The sequence below is a fragment of the Lagenorhynchus albirostris genome, chromosome 2 (genome assembly GCF_949774975.1).
Source record: "Lagenorhynchus albirostris chromosome 2, mLagAlb1.1, whole genome shotgun sequence".
NCBI lineage: Eukaryota > Metazoa > Chordata > Mammalia > Artiodactyla > Delphinidae > Lagenorhynchus > Lagenorhynchus albirostris.
In genome coordinates this window covers 107,487,164-107,504,892 of record NC_083096.1, presented here as the reverse complement: position 1 = coordinate 107,504,892, position 17,729 = coordinate 107,487,164, and the positions used below count along the sequence as shown (strand labels likewise).

The 17,729-nt window shown below is 41.5% G+C and overlaps 1 protein-coding gene across 4 annotated transcripts in view; it reads left to right on the top strand.

The window, feature by feature from the left end:
* The window catches only part of LRRC8D (leucine rich repeat containing 8 VRAC subunit D), a 113,508-nt gene that overhangs the window by 19,442 nt on the left and 76,337 nt on the right, over window positions 1-17,729 (top strand). For 2 of the 4 annotated variants that reach the window (XM_060139598.1, XM_060139599.1), the window contains exon 2: window positions 1,628-1,770. The exons of the other annotated variants lie outside the window; for them this stretch is intronic. The gene's annotated coding sequence lies outside the window, so the exon portion shown is untranslated. The remainder of the gene's footprint in view (window positions 1-1,627; window positions 1,771-17,729) is intronic. 4 annotated transcript variants of the gene reach the window in all.

Sequence of the window (17,729 nt, the reverse complement as noted above, 5' to 3'; positions counted from 1 at the left end):
ATATGAGCGGCTATCCTAGAACCTTTTGAACTTTTGCCACCGAGTAATTCTGAAAAGGCGGACAGAGCCAGTGGTAGATAATGGGAAAGAGCACGGTGTCCTCTGCTCAAGTAATCAAGGTACATATTATTCAGGTGGGTAAGGAGCCTAGCTAGTTCAACAGAGTGATAGCATGGAATTGCAGGCTCATTTGGAGATGAAGGAATGGATCACAGATGGTCGATGGGCTTGATTTTTCTCTGAGAATTCACTATTGTTTTGAGAATAAGCAGAGCTTAGAGGAAATGGCCCAGATTTTACACTTAGGAAAGAACTCTTATTCAATTCTCCATTTGACCACTTTCTAGCTAAGACATCAGGACAGTTACTTAACTTCTCTGACCCTGCTTCCTCAATTGGGAATATGAGAATAGGACTTTTGCAGATCTGTTGGGAAATATTAAGACTAAAGGGAGATTAAAATGAGATGCTGACGCTTAGCAGGAGCTTAATGTCCATCAGTTTCTTTCAGTCAAAATTTAAGTTTTTATGTAGAATAATCATCCTTTATATTCTGTTCTCCATGTTGAGTTTTGAAACAGGAATAACTTTTATTTAAGCTATCACCTTGATGATAAAAGGAGCTGTTTATCAGAGACAGTACTGTAGGTGCCTTGCATCCTGATAGATCCGTGTGCAAGGGCACGCAGGGTACCGGTGGATCTGTCCACACCTGGAAGCCCAGAAACTGGGCACTGAACGCATAAGCGGACTCCTGGAGCTGGTACACTCTGCCTATGGCAGATTCTTAAACCACCTGTTTACTGTCTTTTAAACACTACCCCGAAGTTCACCCAAGTCAGAGGGTGACAAAATGGACAAACGCAGAACTTTGGAACTGCTCTGTGATTCATACGCCCAGAGAAATACTTAATTGTTTTCTGGAAGAATGCACTATATGATGATCTTTTGTGTGGAACTGGTTTATGTAAATATTAGGGCTCTGTGCCGGTAAGGATCCCAGTAGACAGCCTAGGAGCCCGGCATACTTTTTTATCTTTTTTTTTTGGCAGTTCGTGGCTGCTGCATGAGCGCTCTCCCTTTTGAGTCAGCCAGGCGCAAGAGAAGTAATTTCCCATCCAGAAGCTCTTTCGGCAGCCGAGCTGTAGTGGATATACTGGGATGTGGCTAAGTTTAAAATTCTGCGTAAATCCAGCTTCCTCTCCCCTGGAAAGGCTCAGCTTGTCTTTATACCTTCCCCTCCGGCCGATTTTTTTTTTTTTTTCCGGGGGCGGAGAGGAGAGGAAAGGAGGAACACTGAGGCAGGCGGACAGCTTGTAGTTGACTTAGGTCCGCGCGGGGAGGGGGAAACCCAGGCGGGGGCTGGAAACGGAAGGGCTGCCAGTGCGCCGCAGGCGAGGCCGCCGGCAGGGGGAGGCCGGGCCGCGGGCAGCCACCTCGCGGGCCGCCGGGGTGGCGGGTCGCCCTCCGGGAGAGCGCTGGGTGCCGCGGACCGTGCGAGGCGGGCGGCGGTGGTTATGCAACCCGCAGCCCCCTCGTCCGCCCTCCTCGCCGGCCTGCGTCCCTCCCTCCGCTTGGCCGGCACTCGGATCTCTCTCGGTCTTTCTCTCCCCTGTGTTTCAAACAGGAAGTGCAGGGCTGTCTGTAACGTGCCGCCGGGTCCCAGGATGGAAGAGTGAAGTCGCGCCGGTTCCAGCTCGCGGAGCCCGCCGGAAGCCAGTCCCCGGAGAGGAGAGCGCCCTGAGGGAGCAGGGTGGCCGCCTGGTCCAGGTGCGGGGCTGGGTTGCGAGCCCGCGGGCCGGGCGCTGCTGGGCTGTCACTCAGTCACTCAGCGGATCTGCAGCTCCCGCGCTGCAGCCTCACTCGCCGTGCCTTTTCTAGGTTGCGCCCCCCTGGCTGCTTTCTGTCCAGGAGGATCTCTCCAAACTCCGTGGCTTTGCTACCCGGGTGCGTTGGACCCCGGCGATAAGGCGCGTGGCAGCACGCGGCGCCCACGGGACCTGCCCCGCTTCCTCACCCACCCTAGCCAGGAGCTTTCCAGGCTGGGCTGCTTGTGCCCGGGAGGCTTCCCAGTCCTCAGCTGCCCTCTCCACCCTCGCCTCTCCTCCTCCTGCCGCCTGAAGCAGGGGCTCTTTGTTCTTCACTTTGTTCTCCAGGCCAGGGGTTATCTACAGAAATGGGTGGCTTGGGTGTTATTAAGACTAGTGTGAGTGGGAGGGGTGGGGACCTGGGGGAGAAAGAGGATGAGTTGAGGGTGATTTGTAAGGTGGAAAGGGGAGCAAGAGGCTTGGTGTCCGGGCTAAGAAATCTCACCAGCTCTTCAGCCGGTGAAACAGAGGAGTCCAGGCTCTTTGCTTTCCATTTTGGAAGAGCCAGGCTGTCAGGAACTGAGGGAGTTCGTGATGCAGACACACACTGGAAAGGTAGTGACGGGGAATGAGGGGCAGCTAGTTCTGAGATGTTTAGTCTGATGTCTGGCTTGTTAATTCCAGTTGTGGATTCTTAGCCAGCCTCTCTTGCTGAGACAGAGGTACTTTTAAAGGTAGAAGCCTGACATCTTTATTCATTAAATGCCATTTTTCATCAGAGTAAAATTGAGAACGACTTTTCTCAAATTCACTGGGTAGGTTACAGTTTCACATTGCTTGTCTTACTCCATCTCAGAAGTGCATAGGTGGAGAACAAAATGCTAGAGGAAAGGTTGGTTTTATGCGCAGAGTTTTTGCTTCTTCTTTTCCCTGGCAGCTCCTCTGCGGACTAAATCAGACGGACTTTTCCCCCAGTGAAAGCCCGGTCTTGTTTCCCCACCTTTATTTGTCTAGCTGGTTGAACTCCAGTCTTGTGGAGGGACACTAAAGGAGATGTGATGGTTGAGAGGAGGTGAGAGGCAGTTTGATGGGAAGATTGTAGCCTCAATTTAAATGTTTGAATGAAGTTAAAGCCAGTAGTATCTTCTTTCTCTTTCTTTTGGAAGAAGGGATCCATACAAATGACTAGAGGGGAGGAAAGTGAGATTCTGCAAAGAAGAGCCTCTTTCTGTAGCAGGGAGGGAAAGTGCAAAATCACAGTACTATGTGCACTTAGCCCCTTCACCTTATTGGGTGGTCAGGCTTTCTCGGGAAGCAGGGTTGGTTGTAGAATTTAAATTTGTGATGTTCTATGCCGACTATACCACTCTAATGCTGATGTTTTTTGTAGTGAAATATTATTTACTACATAATTAATTTTGCTTTGAGAGGAAAATCTTTTGTAGTTACTCAGCCTGGCACATTTGTACTTTCCCCTCCCTCCCTTTCTTTTTCTTATTGGCAGCATGGAGGTAATTTAAATTATAAGATCCCATTATTCCAGTAGCCTTCAGAACTTTAATCTCTTTTAAAATGCAGGTGCTTTGAGCATTGTGATATTATCAGTAATTGGCATCATTGTGTTAGCATTAAGTAGCCAAGATACACTATGAGCGCTGAGCAATTAATTTTATCTTTTTCTAGATAGATGTGGACTTCTTAAGTTTGAATTTAATTGTGAGAAGCTTGTGTTTATGCCTCTTCTTGCCAAATACATCATGAGATTAAAAGTGAAAACAAGTCATTAAGAGAGACTCTTGAAAGACCTGTACAACCATAGTATTTTGCCTCTATTTTTATACCCAGGTATACTCCTGGCCCTCTGATTCATCAATTCACCTGAGGACTTTCCTCAACATCTGTCATTCTGTTTCAAGATAAAATAGAACAGCCTTTGTGACCTCCCAAACTTGTCCCCTATTTAGGAACAGGATTTATTCCCACCCTAGTGGAATTTGATACTAATTAAATAATAACCCAGGAATCATAATAAATGGCCTTTAGATCCTCATTGCGCATTTTCTATATCTCCTGTATAATTTATTACTCTGTTTAACAGTCTGGAATAGGATTCATTTATTCTATTTGATGGAGTGAGGAAACTGAGGCTGATAAAATGTGACTTGTCAGTGGTCATACTAGTAAATGGACGTGCTGGGACTTGAACAAGAGTCTTCTGCTTTATAGTGCTTGGCTCTCTTGTAATCTGGAAAGTGGCCGCTTAAGGAAGAAATGGCAACGCTGATTCAGATGGCCTTTTGCTTTTCTAAAAGAGAGCTGCTAAACACTGACTCTAGATTAACTTCACCTAAATCTCCAGATCTTTTCCCATTCCTCTCTACCCAGAGCTATTAGGGGGTTTTATTGTTGTTGTTTCCATGTTTGAAATTTACACTTCCTCTGTGTTAGTTACTAGATTTAGCTGTGTTTGCATCGTTGTGATTTGTTTTCTGCTGCCAACATTCTAATGGCATATTTTAATTTACACATATTTTATGTCAGGTCTTAGTGAACAGTATCTTTTTGAAAGGTCATATTAGCATATTTTAACTTCTTAGAGTAAAAAACAACATTTCTGGTTTACCCCTAGGACATAGTTTACATCCCAGAAAAGAAATAATAAATTAAAAAATTAATAAATGATGTATATAGCTCTCTTCATACTCCACTACCCTATATACTGTATGACCACTGTACATAGCCCCCCAACTTCCTCACCCCAGTTCAGGATAACTTACTGAAAAGCTTATATTATAAAAGACATGGGCAAATACATATACACTTTATATATTAAATAGTTTTGTAATACTCCCCAGATGGAAATAAGTTTATTTTTCTTATTTTTGCAACATTTAATGTTGAGGCTCTCTTTAGCTAGGATTTTTATGTTACACCGAGAAGAATATAAATTAAAATTTAGAGTATATTTTCAGTGGGATATGCTGGATAAAATATTTATTTTGTCTTCAACAATTGAAGTATCTGTAGTGATCTGTAACTTCCACTTTGTAGAATTGTGTCAAAGCATCAGGAGAAGGGGGAGAAGGTGGGGGAGAGGGAGGGGGGAGGAAAGGGAGATAAACTGAGTGATTTTTTTTTTTTTTTGCGGTACGCGGGCCTCTCACTCTTGTGGCCTCTCCCGTTGCGGAGCACAGGCCCCGGACGCGCAGGCCCAGCGGCCATGGCTCACGGGCCCAGCTGCTCCGCGGCACGTGGGATCCTCCCGGACCTGGGACACGAACCCGTGTCCCCTGCATCGGCAGGCGGACTCTCTTCCACTGCGCCACCAGGGAAGCCCCTGAGTGATCTTTTCTTTTATAAGTAAGGAATGGAATGATATATGCATATTTTCTTAATACACAATGCACTGCCACTTCTGTCTGTTTTAAACAGTTGCAGTGGTTGTGAACTAAGAATGAAAGGGTAGCTGGCTTTGATGTGAAATGCCAAGGAGAAGTTTATGGCCAAGAGAGGACTAGGAATGGAGATAAATGTGCGTTAGGATTTTCATTTTTTCACAACCCTCTCTCTTTTCCTTCATGTCTATTATAAAATAAAAATTATCTTCAATTGGAAATTGTGAACTTTAAAGCAGTGGCTCTCAACCCTTACAAAAATCAGGAAACTCTACTACTAAAGGATTTCAAAGATTTTGACTTGTTCAGAGTTTTACTTCTCATTTCTGATGATTGGTAATATTTAGTGACAAAGTCACTCGTTAATATTACTTAACTGGATATATATTATAAAGAATCACCACAGCATCTTCCCGTCTTTGTAAAATAGTAGTACATGTATGAGTGGGACAGGGGTTCAGTCTACCGACTTCTGCCAGGATCCTGAAGTCCACAGGTTGGGACTCAGGACTGAAGTAAAACAACTGCTCCAGGCTGCAGATGCAGAAATGGTGATGTACGTTATGTTAGCCGTCAGGTTATAAAGATTCCCAAGTGGAATTTTTCGTCTTCGTTGTACATTAAATAGGTAATGTGTAAAGTCCTGACTTTGGATCTGATCTTGTTTCTGGGTTAATTGTTTTCATGGTCAGCTTTGAGGTCCTGTAGTTACTCAGTCACGGATAACTGGAGTTCTTCTAAGAGCATTCTCCCGACATTCTGCCTACGGTGCTTCCTTATTATGTTTGTCGAGTCAAGACCCCGACACCAGTCCCAGGGTCACCACTGTCATAACTGCCACCATCTGCAGCCTTATATTCATTTCGCAGAAGCTGAAAGAGCCTTCCCAATCTTAACTCTTACAGTTTTCAATAAGTGTATAGAAGGAGAGAGATTATTTACCCTGTTCTGTAGTGGAAAAAGCTGGCATATAGGTTCATATTGAATCTGTCTCTCTGATTTCCATGCCCATTGCTGAGGTTTTGGTGTTCTGTTGAAGGCAGATTAGGCAGGGCACCGAAATCTGTTAGGGTTAGTGCATGGTGCTCTTTTTTCTGGTTAAAAAAAAAAAATCACTTTCTATTTATTGAATGCTTTATATGGATTATCTGTAATCTTCTGGGTGTTGTGCAGCGTGGGTAATATCCCTCTTGTATAGGTAAAGAAACTGAGGCAAGTGGAGATTGTAGTTTATCCAGGTCACATGGACAAGCTGAGGCCTGGCCTCGGATCCAGGTTTGTCAGTCCCCAGGCTCAAACATTTCTGTCATCACATCTGCTTCTTTCTCTGTCCTTAACCTCACCTGTGAAGAGAAACGAGAACACTCTGTTTAGTCTTACCTACCTTTTCAGCAGAGGTTCAGTTAAAATCATACAGAACATGCTGACTTTAGGAATAGGGACATGAAAGGGTCAACATTTTTATAAGTATTTTTGGCTTCCATGCAGTATGTAGGCTCTTTTCCCCGCCAAGGAACGTATACTCATAGTCATGAGTGTATTGAATCTGCTGGTAAGAGTTTCTTGAGGCAGTATCGTCCACAAGCAATATTGCTGCATCTTAGGACATAGATACTGATTTTACGAGGCACTGCACAGATTGTTGTCAGTTTTATATCTCCACCAATTCTACACGAAGATTTCTTTTCTTATTAACAAATTTCCTGATTTTTGCTATCCATTAGATGTTCATTGTGGCTCATGGTTGAATTTTGCCTTGTTTTGATTTATAAGTGAGGTTGAGCGTCTCTTCACACACTTAATTTCCCGTTTCTGTGAATTAGGTCTCTTCCGCTTTTCTTGTAAAAAGTTCCTTGAAAGAATTCATGTGGAGTTCCTTGTATATTCTAGAAGTTAATGCTTTGTTAGCTGGGGATATGGTGGATACTTTCTCCCAGTATGTCACTTGTCTGATAAGTTTGTGTGTGGTGCCTTTCAGTAACAACAACAACAAAATCTTTAATTTTAATGTAGTTGAACCCACCAGTTTTTAACATTATTGTGGTCTGTGCATTTTGAGTCATTTAAGAAACACTTCCCTATTCTAGGCTCATATTATAGTCTCTCTTCACTTTCTTAGCTTTATAGGTTTACTCTTGGGTTTTTAAACGATTCGAAGTTTAAGATACGAGGTGTAAATTCATTTTTATTTTTTAAAAACTGTTCATCTTGTGAGCCAGATTCTTCAACACTATTTACCAAATAATCCACTCTTTCTCCACAGATTTTTGGTGCCACCTCTAGCATATAAGTGTACATTTATACAGATCTCCTTCTGAGATCTCTGTTTTGTTCACATGGCTTATTTGTGTGTTCCTGGGTCGTTGATTCACTTTTTTAAGTTACTAGGGCTTTGAAATATGCCTTATCTTACCCGTACACTTACATGACTTGATCTTATTATCATGACTGATATAAATTTAAAAGTTCAAAACTATTTGAGATTATTTTGGGTGGCTGTCTTGCCCTTATTTGTATGTGCTAGCCCTTTACATCTGCAAATGTATTTTCGAGAAATGTGTTTACTCCTTCAGGAATATTAGTTATTTAGTAGCATAATTTAACATAACCCTAACATTCCTGACATTACACTTTCTTCTCGATTTTATTATTATTTCTTTTTTTTAGCAATCACGGCTCCCTTTCATGCTTGGTCATGTATGTAGGGCAGTGGGTGTTTCACTTCAAAGTCCTCTCTTCTTTAGTGATCTGCGCGTGCTCATAGAGCTGGGATATGCATTCCTGATATGGCTTTTGAATGAATGTTTTATGAGGTGTGATGCCGTAATATATGGCCGAATACTCTTGAAAGCCTGTTAATTATAGATGTTTTTTATTGGGAAAACACTGCCAGTTTCAGCTCGGGTTTTCTCCAAGTTTTACTTTGCTTCACTCTGTTCCCAGCTCGGGGGGTATCGTTCTCTCTCCAGTCTCCATTGTATGTCACACCAAATGCTAGGTTGCTTCATTTGATAAGCAGGCATTTACATGTCTTTTTTGTCTGCCGTTCTTAAGGTGCTTTATGGATATAGTAGAGGGACTACTGAAAGGTACTAAGCTTGCATAAAGTCTGATAAAATGATAATGTAGAATGTTCTAGAGTCCAAAACCTGCTTATAAGACCAATGTCCTTGGGCTGTTGGAATTGTTCTCCTATTGTGTTTTAAATAGGAGCTATTCACCTGCATTTAATGACAACAGCCCCAGCCTCTGACCTGACCGACCTCACATCTTCAGGAGACGACTTCATCAGTGTGGACATTTTCCATTTCTCATTCAGGTTCCTCTGTGATCATCTCACCAGCTGTCAGGTCCACGTGTCTTACCAGCTCCTCTCTTCTTCAATTATTCTAATGTAATTGACAGCTATACTACTTCATTCATTCAACAGACATTTGCTGAGTTCCAAACTATTAAATCTTAGTTCTCTTATCTCTCCTCCTCCTATCTGCTGTACACCAGTCATTGTGCTAAATTCTGAAGATACAATGTGAGTATGACACAGTGCCTGACCTTAGAAGATAGACACACAAATCATTAACTGGAACTTAGAATGTGGAACACTTTACAGCAATACCTTGTAATAAATAATAATAGAGAGTGGGGCACAAAGGAGGGAGTGCTTTGTTCTTTCTTGTTTGTGAGGAAAGAATTCATGCCGGAGGTGATTTTAGTGCTAAATATTGGAGGGATAGGATTATTTATCAGGCTGAACAGGAAAAAAAAAAAAAGGAAGAAGAAACAGCCCAGGTTCAGAGCCCGGTAAGGAGCGCCAAGTATGTGGGACTGGAGCAGAGGGGTCGTGGTGCAGAAGTGAGGAGAGCAGGAGGTGCATCTTGGTTCAGATTCTTGGTCCAGTCTTGTCTAGGGTCGTACATTGCTATTTCTGGAAGTGTCGACTTTTTCCTGGCAGCATTGCGGAATCATCAAAGGTGAAATAAATGCTTGAGTCACTGTCTTAAGGTATGTGAAAAGAAAGCAGGGAGAAGCCCAGTGGCTGTTGAAATAATCGAGGTAGACATAATGAGGACCAGACCTAAGGTGATGATGGCGGGAAAGGAGAGGAGAGGATGGATTTGAGAATCACTTAGGAGAAAGAATTGTTTGCTGATCTGGTGAAAAGTGGGAGGGGAGTAAGAGGGAAGAAGAAGAAAGGTGACTCTTGATGTTTCTCGTTGGGAAGATTCACTGTCTGAGGGTGTCATTCATCGGGATGGAAAACAGCAGAGGAGCAAGTTTGGAGAGACAATAGTGAGTTCAGTTTGAAGTAAAGTTGGGGTGCCTGTGGGCACTCAGCTGATCTTGGGAGACCCAGACCCCAGGAGAGAAGTCAGGGTTGGAGACGTGTATTGTGGAGGGACTGGAACTGGTGGTTCCAGCCATGCAGATAGTTGAAATTCCCAGGGATGGCCCAAGGACTGACGACAACAGACAGAAGAAGGGGAGAGAGAAAGAGGACCAGGGAAATCCACAAATACAGATGATAATATTAAGCACCAGGGTTTTGGGTGTTGTTTCCGTATATTATGTCAGAGAATTTTTACAATACCCCCTGAAATAATTATTGTTATTGTCCTTTACAGATAAACTATCTAAAGCTCAGGCAAGCAACTTGCCAAATCGCCCAGGTGTTACATAGGGAAAACTGTCAGGTGTGTCCAAGGCCACAGGAAGTTCAGGTAAAGATTAAAAATGGGAGATGAATTTGGTGATTAGCTATTTAGTTGGTAGAGTGTTCTGAAGTCTAAATCTAGGTTGTCATGGATGAATAGAATAGGAGTTGAGAAGCAGGGGCACTGAGTGGAGTGTGTGTGTGTGTGTGTATGTGTACACATTTGTCCATGGAGGAATATTTTTTGTGTATCATGGTACCTAGAGCTTATATTTTAGTTGAGAGTAGTGGAGGGGAAGTGACTGAAGGTAGAAGAGAGAATAACTAAGGGAGTAAGGTTCCAGAAAAGATAGGGTGGCCAGGGTCTGGAGTGCAGGCTTGTCTCGGGAGGGAATAGGGACGTTCATTCCTTTGAGACAGGAGAGGAGGAGGGAAAGACGCTTGCGACTGTGGATGAGTACGCAAGTGGAGGCTGCGAGGAAGTTGAGAAGGTTCCTTCCTGATGGCTTGGGTTTTCTCCATGAGGTAGGAGCAAATGAATTCTGCTGAGAGCGAGGGGACCTTGAGAAGACAGTCGAAAGTGAGCTCACAGTTAACTTGGGTAAAGGAGCTCACTGATTTAGGACAAGTAATAGTCCTGTATCATTGAGGGCCCAGCTGGGCTTTTGTCAGTGAGGATTAGATGCTGGTGGTGGTGTTTTTTTTGTTTGTATGTTTTTCTGGTTGATAGAGGAAGATGAATACCATGAATGACCTTTTTTTTTTTTTTAACATCTTTATTGGAGTATAATTGCTTTACGATGGTGTGTTAGTTTCTGCTTTCTAACAAAGTGAATCAGTTATACATATACATATGTTCCCATATCTCTTCCCTCTTGCGACTCCCTCCCTCCCACCCTCGCTATCCCACCCCTCTAGGTGGTCACAAAGCACCGAGCTGATCTCCCTGTGCTATGTGGCTGCTTCCCACTAGCTATCTATTTTAGTTTCGCAGTGTATATATGTCATGCCACTCTCTCCCTTTGTCACAGCTTACCCTTCCCCCTCCCCATATCCTCAAGTCCATTTTCTGGTAGGTCTGTGTCTTTATTCCCGTCTTACCCCTAGGTTCTTCAGGACATTTTTTTTCCCTTAAATTCCATATATATGTGTTAGCATACGGTATTTGTCTTTCTTTTTCTGACTTACTTCACTCTCTATGACAGACTCTAGGTCCATCCACCTCATTACAAATAGCTCAGTTTCATTTCTTTTTATGGCTGAGTAATATTCCATTGTATATATGTGCCTCATCTTCTTTATCCATTCATCCGACGATGGTCACTTAGGTTGTTTCCATCTCCAGGCTATTGTAAATAGAGCTGCAATGAACATTTCGGTACATGACTCTTTTTGAATTATGGTTTTCTCAGGGTATATGCCCAGTAGTGGGATTGCTGGGTCATATGGTAGTTCAATTTGTAGTTTTTTAAGGAACCTCCATACTGTTCTCCATAGTGGCTGTACCAATTCACATTCCCACCAGCAGTGCAAGAGTGTTCCCTTTTCTCCATACCCTCTCCACCATTTGTTGTTTCTAGATCTTTTGATGATGGCCATTCTGACTTGTGTGAGGTGATGCCTCATTGTAGTTTTAATTTGCATTTCTCTAATGATTAATGATGTTGAGCATTCTTTCATGTGTTTGTTGGCAGACTGTATATCTTCTTTGGAGAAATGTCTATTTAGGTCTTCTGCCCATTTTTGGATTGGGTTGTTTGGTTTTTTGTTATTGAGCTGCATGAGCTGCCTATAAATTTTGGAAATCAATCATTTGTCAGTTGCTTCATTTGCAAATTTTTCTCCCATTCTGAGGGTTGTCTTTTGGTCTTGTTTATGGTTTCCTTTGCTGTGCAAAAGCTTTGAAGTTTCATTAGGTCCCATTTGTTTATTTTTATTTCCATTTCTCTAGGAGGTGGGTCAAAGAAGATCTTGCTGTGATTTATGTCATAGAGTGTTCTGCCTATGTTTTCCTCTAAGAGTTTGATAGTTTCTGGCCTTACATTTAGGTCTTTAATCCATTTTGAGTTTATTTTTGTGTATGGTGTTAGGGAGTGATCTAATCTCATACCTTTACATGTACCTGTCCAGTTTTCCCAACACCACTTATTGAAGAGGCTGTCCTTTCTCCACTGTACATTCCTGCCTCCTTTATCAAAGATAAGTGACCATATGTGTGTGTTTATCTCTGGGCTTTCTATCCTGTTCCATTGATCTATCTTTCTGTTTTTGTGCCAGTACCATACTGTCTTGATTACTGTAGCTTTGTAGTATAGTCTGAGGTCAGGGAGCCTGATTCCTCCAGCTCCGTTTTTCATTATCAAGATTGCTTTGGCTATTCGGGGTCTTTTGTGTTTACATACAAATTGTGAAAGTTTTTGTTCTAGTTCTGTGAAAAATGCCAGTGGTAGTTTGATAGGGATTGCATTGAATCTGTAGATTGCTGTGGGTAGTAGAGTCATTTTCACAATGTTGATTCTTCCAATCCAAGAACATGGTATATCTCTCCATCTATTTGTATCATCTTTAATTTCTTTCAGAAGTGTCTTATAATTTTCTGCATACAGGTCTTTTGTCTCCTTAGGTAGGTTTATTCCTAGATATTTTATTCTTTTTGTTGCAATGGTAAATGGGAGTGTTTTCTCGATTTCACTTTCGGATTTTTCATCATTAGTGTATAGGAATGCCAGAGATGTCTGTGCATTAATTTTGTATCCTGCTACTTTACCAAATTCATTGATTAGCTCTAGTAGTTTTCTGGTAGCATCTTTAGGATTCTCTATGTATAGTATCATGTCATCTGCAAACAGTGACAGCTTTACTTCTTGTTTTCCGATTTGGATTCCTTTTATTTCTTTTTCTTCTCTAATTGCTGTGGTGGCTAAAACTTCCAAAACTATGTTGAATAAGAGTGGTGAGAGTGGGCAACCTTGTCTTCTTCCTGATCTTAGTGGAAATGCTTTCAGTTTTTCACCATTGAGGATGATGTTGGCTGTGGGTTTGTCACATATGGCATTTATTGTGTTGAGGAAAGTTCCCTGTATGCCTACTTTCTGCAGGGTTTTTATCATAAATGGGTGTTGAATTTTGTCGAAAGCTTTCTCTGCATCTATTGAGGTAACCATATGGTTCTTCTCCTTCAATTTGTTAATATGTTGTATCACATTGATTGATTTGCGTATATTGAAGAATCCTTGCATTCCTGGAATAAACCCCACTTGATCATGGTGTATGATCCGTTTAATGTGCTGTTGGATTCTGTTTGCTAGTATTTTGTTGAGGATTTTTGTATCTATGTTCATCAGTGATATTGGGCTGTAGTTTTCTTTCTTTGTGACATCCTTGTCTGGTTTTGATATCAGGGTGATGGTGGCCTCGTAGAATGATTTTGGGAGTGTTCCTCCCTCTACCATATTTTGGAAGAGTTTGAGAAGGATAGGTGTTTGCTCTTCTCTAAATGTTTGATAGAATTCTCCTGTGAAGCCATCTGGTCCTGGGCTTTTGTTTGTTGGAAGATTTTTAATCACAGTTTCAATTTCAGTGCTTGTGATCGGTCTGTTCATATTTTCTCTTTCTTCCTGATTCAGTCTTAGCAGGTTGTGCATTTCTAAGAATTTGTCCATTTTTTCCAGGTTGTCCATTTTATTGGCATAGAGTTGCTTGTAGTAATCTCTCATGATCTTTTGTATTTCTGCAGTGTCAGTTGTTACTTCTCCTTTTTCATTTCTATTCTATTGATTTGAGTCTTCTCCCTTTTTTTCTTGATGAGTCTGGCTAATGGTTTATCAATTTTGTTTATCTTCTCAAAGAACCAGTTTTTAGTTTTATTGATCGTTGCTATTGTTTCCTTCATTTCTTTTTCATTTATTTCTGATCTGATTTTTATGATTTATTTCCTTCTGCTAACTTTGGGGTTTTTTTGTTCTTCTTTCTCTAATTGCTTTAGGTGCAAGGTTAGGTTGTTTATTCAAGATGTTTCCTGTTTCTTAAGGTAGGATTGTATTGCTATAAACTTCCCTCTTAGAACTGCTTTTGCTGCATCCCATAGGTTTTGGGTCATCGTGTCTCCATTGTCATTTGTTTCTAGGTATTTTTTAATTTCCTCTTTGATTTCTTCAGTGATCACTTCGTTATTAAGTAGTGTATTGTTTAGCCTCCATGTGTTTGTATTTTACAGATCTTTTCCTGTAATTGATATCTAGTCTCATAGCGTTGTGGTCGGAAAAGATACTTGATATAATTTCAATTTTCTTAAATTTACCAAGGCTTGATTTGTGACCCAAGATATGATCTATCCTGGAGAATGTTCCATGAGCACTTGAGAAAAATGTGTATTCTGTTGTTTTTGGATGGAATGTCCTATAAATATCAAGTCCATCTTGTTTAATGTATCATTTAAAGCTTCTGTTTCCTTATTTATCTTCATTTTGGATGATCTGTCCATTGGTGAAAGTGGGGGGTTAAAGTCCCCTACTATGAATGTGTTACTGTTGATTTCCCCTTTTATGGCTGTTAGTGTTTGCCTTCTGTATTGAGGTTCTTCTATGTTGGGTACATAAATATTTACAGTTGTTATATTTTCTTCTTGGATTGATCCGTTGATCATTATGTAGTGTCCTTCTTTGTCTCTTGTAATAGTCTTTATTTTTTTTTTTTATTCATTAAGTTATTTATTCCCACTTACATGAGGGTCCATTTGATATGGTTTTTCTAGAACTCAGTGCAAGAAAAGCATTTGTTTTACAAATTAACTTTCATGCTTTTGTTGTTATTTTCTTAATGAGAACAACCTAAGCCCAACCCCTTTCTCACCTGCCTGTCTCCTATGACACGCAAAACTATATTGAATACTTATTTAAAATATGTGATATACAAGACACTATTACAATCAATCTGTGAAGTGTACAGTGATTGATTAGCTAGTGATACTGTTTTCACAAATCTTTCTTTTTTTTTTTTTAACATCTTTATTGGGGTATAATTGCTTTACAATGGTGTGTTAGTTTCCGCTTTAATAGTCTTTATTTTAAAGTCTATTTTGTCTGATATGAGAATTGTTACTCCAGCTTTCTTCTGATTTCCATTTGCATGGAATATCTTTTTCCATCCCCTTACTTTCAGTTTTTATGTGTCTCTAGGTCTGAAGTGGGTCTCTTGTAGACAGCATATATATGGGTCTTGTTTTTGTATCCATTCAGCCAATCTGTGTCTTTTGGTGGGAGCATTTAATCCATTTACATTTAAGGTAATTATCGATATGTATATTCCTATTCCCATTTTCTTAATTGTTTTGGGTTTGTTATTGTAGGTCTTTTCCTTCTCTAGTGTTTCTTGCCTAGAGAAGTTCCTTTAGCATTTGTTGTAAAGCTGGTTTGGTGGTGCTGTACTCTCTTAGCTTTTGCTTGTCTGTAATGGTTTTAATTTCTCCATCAAATCTGAATGAGATCCTTGCTGGGTAGAGTAATTTTGGTTGCAAGTTTTTCTCCTTCATCACTTTAATATGTCCTGCCACTCCCTTCTGGCTTGCAGAGTTTCTGCTGAAAGATCAGCTGGTAACCTTATGGGGATTCCCTTGTGTGTTATTTGCTGTTTTTCCCTTAATGCTTTTAGTATGTTTTCTTTGTATTTAATTTTTGACAGTTTGATTAATATGTGTCTTGGTGTATTTCTCCTTCGATTTATCCTGTATGGGACTCTCTGTGCTTCCTGGACTTGTTTAACTATTTCCTTTCCCATATTAGGGAAATTTTCAACTATAATCTCTTCAAATATTTTCTCAGTCCCTTTCTTTTTCTCTTCTTCTTCTGGAACTCCTATAATTCGAATGTTGGTGTGTTTAATGTTGTCCCAGAGGTCTCTGAGACTGTCCTCAGTTCTTTTCATTCTTTTTTCTTTATTCTGCTCTGCAGTAGTTATTTCCACTATTTTATCTTCCAGGTCACTTATCCGTTCTTCTGCCTCAGTTATTCTGCTATTGATCCCTTCTAGAGTAGTTTTAATTTCATTTATTGTGTTGTTCATCATTGCTTGTTTCATCTTTAGTTCTTCTAGGTCCTTGTTAAATGTTTCTTGCATTTTGTCTATTCTATTTCCAAGATTTTGGATCATCTTTACTACCATTATTCTGAATTCTTTTTCAGGTAGACTGCCTATTTCCTCTTTATTTGTTTGGTCTGGTGGGTTTTTACCTTGCTCCTTCGTCTGCTGCCTATTTCTCTGTTTTCTCATTTTGTTTAATTTCCTGTGTTTGGGGTCTCCTTTTCACAGGCTGCAGGTTCGTAGTTCCCGTTGTTTTTGGTGTCTGTCCCTAGTGGCTAAAGTTGTTTCAGTGTGTTGTGTAGGCTTCCTGGTGGAGGGGACTAGTGCCTGTGTTCTGGTGGTGAGGCTGGATCTTGTCTTTCTGGTGGGCAGGTCCACGTCTGGTGGTGTGTTTTGGGGTGTCTGTGGACTTATTATGACTTTAGGCAGCCTCTCTGCTAATGGGTGCGATTGTGTTCCTGTCTTGTTGGTTGTTTGGCATAGGGTGTCCAGCACTGTAGCTTCCTGGTCGTTGAGTGAAGCTGGGTGCTGGTGTTGAGAGGGAGATCTCTGGGAGATTTTTGTGGTTTGGTGTTATGTGGAGCTGGGAGGTCTCTTGTGGACCAGTGTCCTGAAGTTGGCTCTCCCACCTCAGAGGCACAGCACTGACTCCTGGCTGGATCACCAAGAGCCTTCCATCCACACAGCTCAGAATAAAGGGTAGAAAAAGGAGAAAGAAAGAAAGGAAGAAAGGAAGGTAGGAAGGAAGGAAGGAAAGACAAAGAGAGAAGATAAAATAAAGTTATTAAAATAAAAATTATTAAGAAAAAAATTTCTTTTGACAAAGCAAAAAAATACAGGACAGATAGAATCCTGTGGCAAATGGTGGAAGCAAAGCTATACAGACAAAATCTCACACAGAAGCATACACATACACACTCACAAAAAGAGGAAAAGGGGAAAAAATCATAACTCTTGCTCTCAAAATCCACCTCCTCAATTTGGAATGATTCATTGTCTATTCATGTATTCCACAGATGCAGGGTACATCAGGTTGATTGTGGAGCTTTAATCCGCTGCTTCTGAGGCTGCTGGGAGAGATTTCCCTTTCTCCGGTACAATGATTCCATCCCACCGTCCGCACGACTGTCGCGGCTTCAGCCGCCAGGGCCCCTCCAGAGCTGGCAGCCTCAGTGCGGCCGCCCTCCCCTCGGGCTCCGGGGCAGTTCTGTGACAGTGGAGGGAAGAGACCCCAAGCCGGGAGTACCAGCTCTGCCCATGAATGACCTTTTAAACTAAAACACACAGCCCTTGCCTGAAATGTTAAGTTTAGATGGTGATTTAAGGAAGCTTCAGGATGTTGGGTCCCGGGCAGGGTGTGGAGGGAAATAAGATAGAGGGAACAAAAATTGAACTTAGGGACCTGTGTTCTAGTCTTAGTTCTTCCAGTAACAGAGAATGGGTTTAGGGAAGTCAGCTAATCTCTCTGAGCCTCAGTTTCCTCATCTTTCACTGGAGGAAGTTACTCTTCATGTCCCCCAAGTCTCTTGTAACTCTTAGGACTTCTGTGAGACTTGTACGTCATTGGACAAAAATGAATGGACAAAAGAATAAGAGTAGATTCCTGTCGTTTATCATTCATGAGTCCTGATAACAGCTCTAACGCCAGTGAGTATTGACAATGTGAGACTAGGACAGCCGTCAGGTGACCGTGTCCAGGTCTCTGCCACTGGGCTGCACCTGGCAATGGGAGAGAGGTAGCAAGTCAGGAAAGGGGGAACAGAGCATGGGGCTATAATGGGAGTTTGGCAAGGGGCA